The 12,589-nt window shown below is 36.9% G+C and overlaps 1 pseudogene; it reads left to right on the top strand.

The window, feature by feature from the left end:
- The first annotated feature begins 3,113 nt into the window (after window positions 1-3,113).
- On the top strand, window positions 3,114-5,445 carry LOC149163912 (polygalacturonate 4-alpha-galacturonosyltransferase-like; annotated as a pseudogene).
- The last annotated feature ends 7,144 nt before the right edge of the window (window positions 5,446-12,589 follow it).

The following is a 12,589-nucleotide window of genomic DNA, read 5'->3' as shown; positions in this document are numbered from 1 at the left end:
CCTGATTGCCTCAATGAGTTGATATGAGAAGAAATGCTGAGATGCATTTGGCTTAGATACCAACAACAACCATACCTATTTAAATGAGATTTTATAACATTGTGTTTCAGATTTCAAGATCCTTGAAATGATCTTTATTTGTCATGAAGCCCATTTCTTTTGATACCAAAATCTTAGAGATGCACAAAGGTTGAGGGGCGCCATATATACCTAATGCCGCCTGCCTGTTCTTCCCCTACCTATGTCGTAGTGGATGAATAGTTAGCCACACTAATGAGGATCCCCATTAATGATAACATCTATGTTGGCATATGAATAAGAATGAGGCATTTCCCTTAATTATATGTTTTGGTTTTTTAACACAAAAGGCTAACAGAGATAGAGACCCTCAGATCTGTCTACTTCCAGCCCCTTTGCCCATTTTCATCTAGGTTTTTACCATATCAGTGTCCCTTTCTTTCTCAAAACTACATGAAATTAGCTGATCTATCCATTTCATAATGCCTTTGGAAATTTTTCCTATCAAATGCTTTGAAGTATATATGAGATATGAGGGTTTTTTTGTTGTTTCTGACTTCATATATTTCTGCTAACAATGATATGGGTTTGATGCAGAGGATTATGATTGAGTAAGGGTTCAATTGGTCGATATCTGTCTAGGAGGAGGAGGAGAAGGGTAAAAGTGGTGTTAGGGTTGAGAGCTAAAGATACATGTGAAAAGAGGAGGTTTTTGGAATGGAGGGTGGCAGGGCTACCAGCGTGGTAGAAATGGAGGATGGGGAATTCAAGGTTTTCATCATCGAATAACTGTGGTGGGCTTCATTGTTATCTTTGTGGTTACACCATTGGTTTTTCTGGGAGTTGGGTCTCGTCACTCCACATATACATCTGCAACTGGTAAGCTTCTTCTTGCCCTCCTCCCTCGCTGGTAAGCTTCTTCCTGCCCTCCTCCTTCGTCAGGTTGCTTCTGTCTCTTTTTTGGGGGTGGGTCAGCATTTAATTCTTTATCAGCAAGCATGCCCTTCCTTAATCTAGTAGTATTAAAATGAAGTGCAGACTTCTTACAACATTCAAGTAAGATCTCCAATATAATGAAGTGTAGCCGTCTTATATTATTTCAGAAAGATCCCTTTCATTAAGAACCCACAGAAAAATGTATTTATGTATTTATGGGAATTATCACCACCCTCGGTTAACCATTGAACCAAGACCCCGTGGACCTACTTCGGAATTTGATTTGCCTTCACCACCACCGGTTAACCGTTGAACCAAAACCCCATGGACCTGATTCAAAATTTGATTTTCCTTTTAGCTTTTTCACATGATCTCAAAGGAAAGATGTTATCAAACTTACTTTCCTCGCTTATTTTCAAAATTTTAGCACTTCTAGCATTTTTCGAAACATTTTGTGAGTTTTCTTTATAGATTTTCTTTCATTTGATCTGTGTGAAGTTGTGAACTCCATCTCTTCTTTAACACGATACAATACCTACCAGGGGAAAGATTCAAAGTTTGTACCTCTCTCATGCAAGAGAAAAGTTTTTACCAACTTCCCCTGGGGTAATTTCCCTTGCCAAAGATAATGAAACCATTGATCCCGATAGCAAGAAATAACAATCTTCTTTCCCTTTTTTAACAAAGGGAAATGCATATGACTGGTAAATTCGCTGAGCAAATTCTCAGTGAATTTGATGGGCACTCCTCGTTCCGAGGATGATGGTACTAAGAGTGCGTTGGATTATGCATAAGCTAGATGGCCATTATAACAATATATTTGTTAAGATTTCAGTTCAACATCTTACTCATGGGAATTGAATCTTGCGGGAATTGAATCTGGGTGGGAAGGGTAACAATCATTCTTCTTGTCCACTCATTATCCAAGCTAGACCCACTTTCCATCCATAAAGCTAAATCCACTTCTCATACGTCAAGATAAAACCAGTTCTGATCCACCCAACCTAGACCCAATTCACAACAACAATCTTGTTTACCAACTACTTTCTGCTATACATGCCATTTTCACATTGTTCCCATAGTGTTCAGAGCACATTGGCCAAAAAAAACGATAAATATTATAAACACCATTTTATTATTGATGTGTAATGATAGCAAAGCAACCCCCTTTTTAGCATTTCAATATTTTTATAGATATTATTCTCCATCAAGTCTTTCTACCTGACCTTTTATTCATTTTTTTTCATTTAAAACAACAGGGTACAACTTCTCAAGAGATGGATTCGTTAGAATGGTATGCTCTTTCCACATCTTGAAAATAAATTCTATTTTTCTATGGCCATTTTGTTATTTTTCAGGATCTAGGCAATGCACTTGCACTTACATTAGTCTAATCCCAGAAAATAAAGTGTCCTTAAACCGAAATTTAATCGTCCTGAGTGGATTGAAATAGAGAGGAATTATTGAGGATACATTGAGGATACTGGAGCTCTTCCATATGTTTAAAATCACTCTTATCTATTTATCTGTGGGGTTCACAGAATAGGTAGACGATTGGAGAAAGAACATTTTAACAAAGAGCATTGAATCTCTCTTCCCAAAGGAGGCAAGTATAAGAAACCTATTGCATTTGGATATCTTAAATTTTCTTTCTCCCATATTAAGCAGAGAATTGAAAATAAATTTTATTTGTTGGGCAGGTGATTAATATCATAACAGCTAATACAGAGGACTCGGGAACTCTGAACTTAAATATTGTTGGACGAAATGATTTTTCTTCCTCATGGGTATTAGAAAAGCCCTCCGAAGTAAACCAAAGGGATACTACTAACTCTGAGGTATGATTGGTGAATATTTTGGTTATTTTCTCTGTTGAACATGTAAGTAAACCTGTGTGATGATGATCTACATAGTTGAGTAGGGTTGTATTAAGAAGGAAGTGAAAACTAACATTTGCAGGGGTGCTTCTCTGTTTCTAATGATGTACATCAAGCAAAGGCAAATGACTTTTGGAGACAGCTCAGAAAAGTTGCATTCACAACAAGATGGTGTGATCTTCAATGAAGAAGGTGAGGAAAATCCTGAGGGGGGTAAAATGAATGACGAGGTGTAGAAAAAAACTTCCAATGACAAAGAACCACTTATGAACTTTCAAGACGATGACACAGGAAGTGAACATCGAGACGTCAAAGGGAATGATCTTGATGTAAGTTTTGATTTTCCCTAGTTAACTGATCTATATTGTTGGTAGCCTACTGTAAGGTAATGTCTAGTCAAACTCTCAGGACAATAGTTGTTGTAATTCAGACCATTTGTAGCTTGAAGAAAGTCCAACAAAAGTTTTGCGGAGGGTAAAATTATTTGTTGCACTAGATCGCTACTTTTTGTTCTCATGGAAAAGGGAATTGTTATATTCTTTTCCAAAATCCTTTTTGAATGTTACTTCTCCAATAGAAAACTTTTATATTTCTTATATTCTAGCTTAGTATGCTTTGATTTATAGTAGTTTAATGCTTACAACAATTGAGGCAAAAGAGAAGGGAGAAAAGGTCAATAGAGCTGATCCAACGGGATGAAGAAGAACGAGTTGAGCTTGAAAACACAGCAATTAAACATTCCAAGGAGGTAGATTCTACTATCCTGGAAAAATACAGCATTTGGAGGCAGGAGAATGAGAACGAGAATTCTGACTCCACTGTTAGATTGATGTAAGACCAACTAATCGTGGCTAGGGTGTATTCAATCATTTCGTAGGCTAGGAATAATCTTGATTTATACCAGGAATTGATGCTTCGTATTAAAGAATGCCAGCGTACATTGGGTGAGCCTAATTCAGATTCTGATCTACCTCAAAGGTAATAGTTTTTCACATTTTGTTGCTTCTAAATCAAGAGTAGTAAGTGCTTCCATTTGCATTTGGTGTTCATATCCTTTGTTTCTTTTAAAGTTGCAGTCTATGTTTCAATCTTTCCGTGTTTCATTCTCTTTTTCATGGCCGATAATTGATATGAATTTTTCAGTGCACCTGAGAATATCAAGGATATGGGTCATGTCCTATCCAAGGATAGAGAAAAAATTTATGATTGTGCGACAATAACAAAGAAGTTGCGAGCCATGCTTCAGTCTGCATATGAGCAAGTAAGGACCTTGAGAAATAAAAGTACATTTTTAAGTTAGCTGGCAGCAAAGACTATTCCCAAGGGCTTGCACTATCTGTCCATGCGATTGACCATATATTACTTGCTTCCTCTTGAAAAGCGAGCATTTCCTAAAAAAGGAAAAGTTGGAGGATCTGACTCTTTATCACTATGCATTATTTCTGACAATGTATTGGCTGCATCTGTGGTTGTGAATTCAACTGTCATGAATGCTACGGTGAAGTGTTATTAATTTAAAATACTCTAAAGTTTGAAAGTCCAATAGTTTTTCTGCATTTTACATTTAATATTTGGATCTCATTCTAGGTGATTTACTTATGTTTGCAGGAACATGAGAAACATGTATTTCATCTCGTCACAGACAAGTTAAATTTTTGGGCCATGAAAATGTGGTTTTTACTTAATCCCCCAGGGAAAGCTACGATACATATAGGAAATGTTGATGATTTTAAATGGCTCAATTCCTCCTATTGCCCTGTTCTTCGCCAACTTGAATCCGCAGCTATGAAAGAGTATTATTTCAAGGTAGATCACCCGACTACACTCTCAGTAGGTTCCTCCAATTTGAAATATAGAAATCCAAAATATTTATCCATGATAAATCATCTTCGTTTCTATCTTCCACGATTTTATCCCAAACTGGATAAGATCCTTTTCTTGGATGATGATATTGTGGTGTAGAAAGATTTGACGCCCTTGTGTTCAGTATATCTTCATGGAAAGGTTAATGGTGCAGTGGAAACTTGTGGAGAAACCTTTCACCAGTTTGACAAATACCTTAATTTTTCCAATTCGCACATAGCCAAGCACTTTGATCCTAATGCTTGTGGTTGGGAATATGGGATGAACGTATTTGATCTCAAAGAATGGAAGAAACAAGATATAACTGGAATATATCACAAGTGGCCGAACATGGTAAGTGTGTAGTGTGGTTTATTTATGTTAATTCCTATGAATCTTCCTTCAAAGTATTTGAAGTAAATCTAAAGTAATTAGCTAGAAAGCTTAATGGGTTTTTCCTTGTTTGATTTCTCAGTTTTTCTTTTATTGTATGTCAGAACGAGGATAGAGTGTTGTGGAAACTTGGAACACTACCCCCTGGATTGATCACGTTTTATGGCTTGACCCATCCTTTGGACACATCTTGGCATATGTTGGGTTTAGGATATAATCCTAGTGTGGACCATTCAAAGATTGACAATGTAGTTGTTGTTCATTGCAATGGGAAAATGAAACCTTGGTTAGAGCTGGCAGTGACAAAGTACAAGCCTTACTGGACAAAATATATAAAAATGATCATCCTTTCTTACAACAGTGCAATATAAATGAATAGTTGTGACCACGATATTCATACTGTAGTATATTTTCAGATGTCAAGTGTAAAGGCCCATGATTCTGGAAGTCTTGTCTGTCTCTATTCATTTTGATAACTCATTCTGATTCATTTGTTTCTGGAGTTTCACAGCAGGTTTCTATTTTATGGCTTAACGAGTCAGGTTTTTGGAGGTCCAGTGGCCTAGTCGGGTTTAAGATTTACAATTTTATGTCCTCATTTTATTCCTTCATAGTTGGAATAAACTCCTATATAAGTATCCCTTGCATTTGCCTAGCTTCTTGCAAGGAAGAACAACCACAAAATGAAGAATTGAGCCCAAAAGAAGAAGAGTATGACCAGGAAGAGCTCAAAGCCATAACTTGGCCAATGGTAGACGACAATGAAGACGATGAAGACAATCAGCCGGTGAATGCATCCAGCGTAGACGACAATCAAGATGCTTCTGCCAGCGATGATGAAGATGCTTTTTCCAAAACTGATGACGAGGTAATTTTGTCAAACTCTATTTATTTTGCACTCCCTTATTTGTCTTTGGATCTTTTCAAAGCCTTTTTTCTTAAAATTTTATCATTTAGTCCTATCCCCCCTCTGCTTGTCTTTGGCGCACCGTGCAAGTTTGAGTCTTCCATTCTATGTGGTCTAGGGTAGGCAGTGATTGCTATGAGTAATAGAGGTAAAAACCATAAATCCAACACGCTAATGCAGCAGAGGAGAATTTTCAGTTATGGGATATGAATCTATAAATCCAATACAAAAATAGGTGAAAAACTATAAGTAGAACCCTAGAAACCAGTGGCGAGGATGGAAACATAAAATCCAAAGTCAAGAAGAGTGCAATCTTAGATAACAGTAATATAAATTCCTGATTATGGACTTTATAACAATTTAGTTTCTAGTTCAGCTGATTGCATCTAAGCATCTTAACGAAAGATTGTGCAAATCTAGATGTAGGATTTAGATCTCATGCACTAGTCCTGCTTGCGCTTGTGGCGGGGAGGAGGCTAATTCGATTTAGCAAAAGCTCTGCAACGTCACAATTGCATTTTCCCTGAGAAAGGATTGTGCAAAGCTAGATGTAGGATCTAGATCTGATGCAATTGCCCTAGCTGCTTATGTGAAGGGAGATAGCTATTTCAATTTAGCAATAGCTCTGCAGCATCAAAATTGCATTTGCCTTTAGAAAAGATTGTGGGGAACTAGATGTAGGATCTAGATTTGATGCACTTGCTCTACTTGCTTATTTGGTATTTACAGGAGAGAAGGCTATTTGATTCAGAGAAGGCTCCTTGATTTTGCAACGGCTCTACAGGATCACAAGTGCATCCAATATCAATTTTTGGAAAAAGAAAATAAAAATTAAAAAGTTAAAACTATACACCAAATACACAGATGCAAGCTAGTCTACTTTTGGCTAAAGCCCAGAATTGGGAAGCAAGTATGGGAGGAAAAAATTATAAGCCCAATACAAAGAATGGAGAAACGTATAATGAAAACACGCCTCAACATGAAAAAGACCAATATTAGAGCTAATAACATAAACCCAATACAGAGAACAAAAAACACTTATGCAGAAAGCATGCCTAAAGACCAGTATTGGAGAGCTAAAAGCATAGACCCAAATGACAAAATATACCTAAAGGTTTGTAGTGAAGCTAAAATCATAAACCCAACACAGAATGGTAGAGAAATCACAGCAAAAACACCAGGAAGTCATCTAGGAAGGCCAAGGGGAAGTCTTGGCAAGGAACCCAAGAAGGCTTAAATAGAAAAAGTTTATGCAAATTTCCACGGTATCATACAGGGGAGGGAGTTTCCTAGTCTAATCTCAAGTAGAAAAAACGTGTGGAATTGTCCAACTAACAGCTAGGAAGCAATAGAGACTGTTAATAATAATTATAAAGTGGAACTTAAAACTATGAAAAGGAAAAGTAGGTAGAAGGTGGTGCACAAGGAGTCGGTGTAGTTTAGCCATTAAACTGTTTGTTATTATTATTTTATTTGGGGTATATAGCCATTATAAACTTTCGTCATATGATTAATCTGCTTATTTATTGAAAACGAAAAGAGTGGGATATGTTCAGAAAAATTGATGTCCAGTCAAGTTGAAATTGATATTTGATTTTATCAATTTCCTAGATGTTACAGCAATGATCAGTGGGACCCAAATCACTATGATTGGTATGAATATAAAAATGCAAACTTAAAAATATAGAACTGTAGTTGGAACAGGGTCCAGGGATTGCTTGAATCTCTTCATGTGGAACTTGAAAAATCTGCCAACATACAAAAGAAATTATTTTACTTTTGTTATCATAGAAACCATATTGGGGTATGATTCATTGTTGTATAGCAGAGGACAGCAAGGGCAGCAACCACTTAGTGGTTGGAATTAGTTTGGATAAATTTAAGGGAAAATGGAGAGTATCACATGTCCCAAAATTTTAGGTACACATGGATGTGATTCAATATGCAAAATTTCAATTTGATGAATATGCTTATATATCAAACGAGTTGTTTTTAGTGAGATTTTTTGGAAGTTTTTTAGTGGGTTTTTTAGGTTTAATTTCTCTAAAATCTAGCAAGAATTTATTGAAATCACAAGCTTGATGGGTAACCCCTACACAATATAAGTGCCCTAGAGGCTTTTCCATGCTCTAAATCTATATATACAATCAAAAAATCAGTTTAAATAACACAAATCAAGATTTCACCTCAAATTTTTCTACCGAATTCCGACACTAGAAAGTCTAAAATATCACACTAAAAATAACTCCTATATCAAATTGTTAACCCCAACTGGATGAATCCAAATGTGGATTATATGGAAATTGTTTTTAAAAAATATAAGAAGGATGGGATTGGTTGACAATTTTGAGACAAAATGGGGTCACCACTACAGTGTAGTGTCTGTAAATTTTGAATGAATGTATGATATATGAAAGCATCAATGTCTTTTACTATTTTGTTTTTTTATGAATGGAAGGCAGACAGGTCTCTTCTGGGTAGGTCCGCTGCAGCATGCCAAGAATCTATGGTAGATGACTACTTTAGAGACTTTTGCTTTTTCTACTTCCTTGTCTTCCTGTATGTGAAGATTTATGGTGAAGAAATTGAAACCCTTATACCTATCGATATGTTTCCTTATGTCTCAAGGTATCTAGGTTATTACTAGGAAACCCTTGAAATCCAATCATGCTAATAAGATTTGACTTTTTATAAAAGGAGGACATGGGGGTGGGCTTTGATCCACTTATGTGTGCATGGGTCACAAGACCATTGATATAATCTCTTTGGGTGTAACCACATGTATGGTCACATCCTCAAGGTTTTCCCCTAGCTTCCAGGGTAAATGGCCATCACGAGAATCTAATGTTGCCCAGTGCTGAAAAACTCCTCGATTTTCACCATTGGATCTAACTCTTTTGGGTTGTTATGCAAATAGTTAAATATTATTTCTTTTCGAGTTATTGGTGTGAATTTGATATTGCTATCATGCTGCAAGAAATTTTGGTTATCTTTTTCAGAATGATATGGTTAAGGTAACTTACTCTGCTAGGCTATATTCTCTATGATGTGCACCTTGTAACTACAAAACCTGTTACACACATATAATACTTAAAAGTATAAATTGAATAGTTTTTGTAAAGTGAAGTGTTTTAGTGAAAAATGGTGGTTGGAAATCCATGCTTATATATGTTTTCCTTTGGTTAGACTACCTTTTGTTAATTTATTTCGTCAATGGAGACTTACTGAACTTTAATCATAGCATGCTCATTGTGACAGAGTTAAGTCAACTGTTGAAGAGATTGAAAGGGAGGAAGCAGCATTACTTGAGGATATTTATTCTGTAGATCGAAAGTTTGCAGAATATTACAATATAATTGTATGCAAATATGTAGTTTTCGCATTCAGTATGTAGAATTTTCTAAAGATGAATTTATTACTTCATAGAAGTTGTTCTAAGCATTTTTTTACGGTGCACAATGTAATTTTTCTTATTGTTTTTAAAGTTTTCAGTCATTCAAACATTTTGATAATTGTATTTCATATCTCTGTGATTTTACGTTGTTATTTCAAACGTGTATTATCGTGCAATGTAATTTACATGTCTTACTATGTAATGTAATTTTTTGTTGTTGTTTCAGATTTAAAATTTGAAATCTTATTTGTATTTCTGTTTGACATCCATATGTTTGTTGGTTTGTGCACTATTTTCTGTTTACATCTCTGATTTATGTGGGTTATTGTTTTTCTTCCAAGTTTTGGAGAAAATACTTGGAGTATTACTTAAGTTAGTTAAATATTCCAAGCTACAACACCAGCATCAATATTGTAGAATTTCCCACTATAGATTAAACTGATTATGCAATGTACTAAAGCAAAATACTTAATCTACTTCTACAATCAAACTTGCAGAAGCTTAATTGATTTTGAGCAAGATAAAAAAAAAACACATATAACAGAGAAGAAGATTCAATCACACATGAAACGCGGAAGAATACTCTGGGGAAAGCCTCAGCTAAAAACCCCGCTATCTGTATTATCATACAAGTGGAAATATCTCAAGATTACACAAAGCTTTAGCTCTCAAGCTATCCAACTCTCAGTACAATCCCTCACTGTTGCTCATAGATAGAATAGACAACACATATGCCTTCCTTCAGTCCTCCAAGCCTCATATATCCTTGCGCAATTTCTCCTGGGTCCTCCAGCGGCCACCTGTGTGATTCTCACCTCACACATTGCTCTAACCTTTGAAATAACTGCACAATCCTCAAGGAATGAATTCCTTCTGCATGCAAGAGATATTCTCATAGGAATATTCTAGAAATTGATAGTACATTGTCCCTACCTTTAATCTCAGCTGGGTCTCTTTCTGAACTAACATGCATTGGTTATTTATGAGAGAATATTCAGTTATCTGGAGAACATGCATGCATTAACTGACTGAACTCACAATTAGTTCCAAAAACTATTTGGAACTAATCTAACTGGACTTAACTCAGTTAACTAAGCTAACTAATTAAAACTCAAATACAACTCATCCTTATCTCCTTAATTAAGGAATAACTTCCTCAATCAAAGGGATAACTGTTGCATGTCTTCACAAAGACTTCACGTTTCAATTTCTCCAACTAATTAACTCAAGATGAATTAATTAATTATTTTTCAAAGAGCTGGTGAGACTAAATTTGAATTTTAATTCTCAATTTTAATTCAAGGACAAATTAAAATTGGAATATATCCTGAAATGCTATCTATAGCAATGCTATTTTTAACATTTCTATTTTTTAGCATAATTTCTTGTTGGTATTTTCAACACTTCCTCTCAACAAGAAATGGATTATCTGTCACCCTGATCCTGTCTGTATGGAACATGAATTTACACTTTGACAATGCCTTAGTCAAAATGTTAGCCTCTTGCTCCTCGGTCGAAATATACTGCAACAACATGATCCTCCTCGCCACACAGTCTCTGAGATGATGATACAGAATGTCGATATGCTTGGACCTGTCATGAAATATTGGATTCTCAGAGAGTTTGATACAACAATGATTATCACAATAGATCACAGTTGGATCCATCCTCTGATCAAACAAACCAAATAGAATTTTCCGCATCCAAATGGCCTAACACGCTGCCTGACTTGCAGCCACGTATTCAGCCTCTGCTGAGCTAACTGCAACTGACCTTTGTTTCCTGTTGTACCAAGAAACTGCAGCTGAACCAAGGTTGAAAATTCCTCCTGATGTGCTCTTCCAATATGATGGACTCCCTACCCAATCTACATCTGTGAAGCCCTGAAGCTTCACTCCCTCTGTCCGTTTGTACCATAATCCATACTAACATGTGCCTCTGAGGTATCTCAAAACATTCTTCATTTCCTTCCAAAACAGCTTGGTAGGCTGTACCATAGCTTGACTCAACTGGTTCACTGCGTAGCATAAATCTGGTCGTGTGTTCACTAAGTACATCAGTGAACCCACAAGCTTCCGATACACAATAGCCTCTATTACTTCTTCTGAAGTAGCATCCTCCTTCCTCCAGTTACCTGCTAGAGGATTCTGCATGGGCTTGCACTTCTCCATGTGGAATCTCTTGAGTATCTCATTGGCATACTTGCCTTGAGACACAAACACTTCCCCATCCTTCTGCCACACTTCCAGGCCTAGAAAGTAGTGCATGAGACCCATGTCTTTCATCTCGAACTCTCTTGCAAGGTCCTCCTTGCAAGACATGATCAACTGATCATCACTTGTCAATATCAGATCATCAACATAAAGAATAATGATCAATTGCTTACCTTCCACCATGATGTGGTACAAGTTCGCATCCACTTCACTCTTTTTGAAGCCCAACCCGGTGAAGTAGTTGTCAATCCTGGTGTACCAAACAGGAGGTGCTTGCTTCAGCCCGTAAAAAGCTAGCTTGAGTCGACACACATGCAACTCACGATCGAAGGTCTCAAATCCTTCTGGCTGCTCTATGTACACCCCTTCCTCAATCTTGCAATTTAGGAATGCATTCTTCACATCCATCTGATGGATCTTCCAACCAATCTGTGCTGATAGTTCCAACATCGATCCGATAGATGAGTACCTTGCTACAGGAGCAAAAGTCTCATCATAGTCAATCCCCTCGACCTGTGAGAAACCATGGGCAACAAACATTGCCTTATGTTTCTCCACACTATGATCAACAACATGATTTACCTTATAAAGGCAACGGGAACTCACGACTGACTTGTTCTTTGGTCTTGGAACAACATCCCAAACATTGTTCTGAACTATGGAGTCATAATCCTCCACCATAGCATCAACCAAAACTGGCTGCTACACTACTTCCTCAAAGGAAGATGGTTCGATCTCTACACATTCCCCAACAAGGGCCATGTAACCAATGTACCACTTAGGTGACCTCCTCTGTTTGCACTTAGAAAATGGCTCTCCCACATTCTCTCTTGCATACGTCAACAATCTGTCAGCCTCCCTTGTGCGTTTCCACCCATCTCTGGAAGACTCGGCATGAGTTGATGTCTCCACTCCTAGAACCTCTACATGCATCTACTTCGCATCAGTCTGATGGTCCTCCTCCTTAGGAACCAAAAGTTCCTCCCCTGCATACATCTTGAGCTCCCTC

This window comes from Pinus tabuliformis, chromosome 5_1, assembly GCF_031772625.1.
Source record: "Pinus tabuliformis cultivar Carrire ecotype Pingquan chromosome 5_1, CPIR1, whole genome shotgun sequence".
Classification (NCBI taxonomy): domain Eukaryota; kingdom Viridiplantae; phylum Streptophyta; class Pinopsida; order Pinales; family Pinaceae; genus Pinus; species Pinus tabuliformis.
Note: the sequence above shows the minus strand (reverse complement) of the source record. Positions and strands in the feature narration are given on the sequence as shown.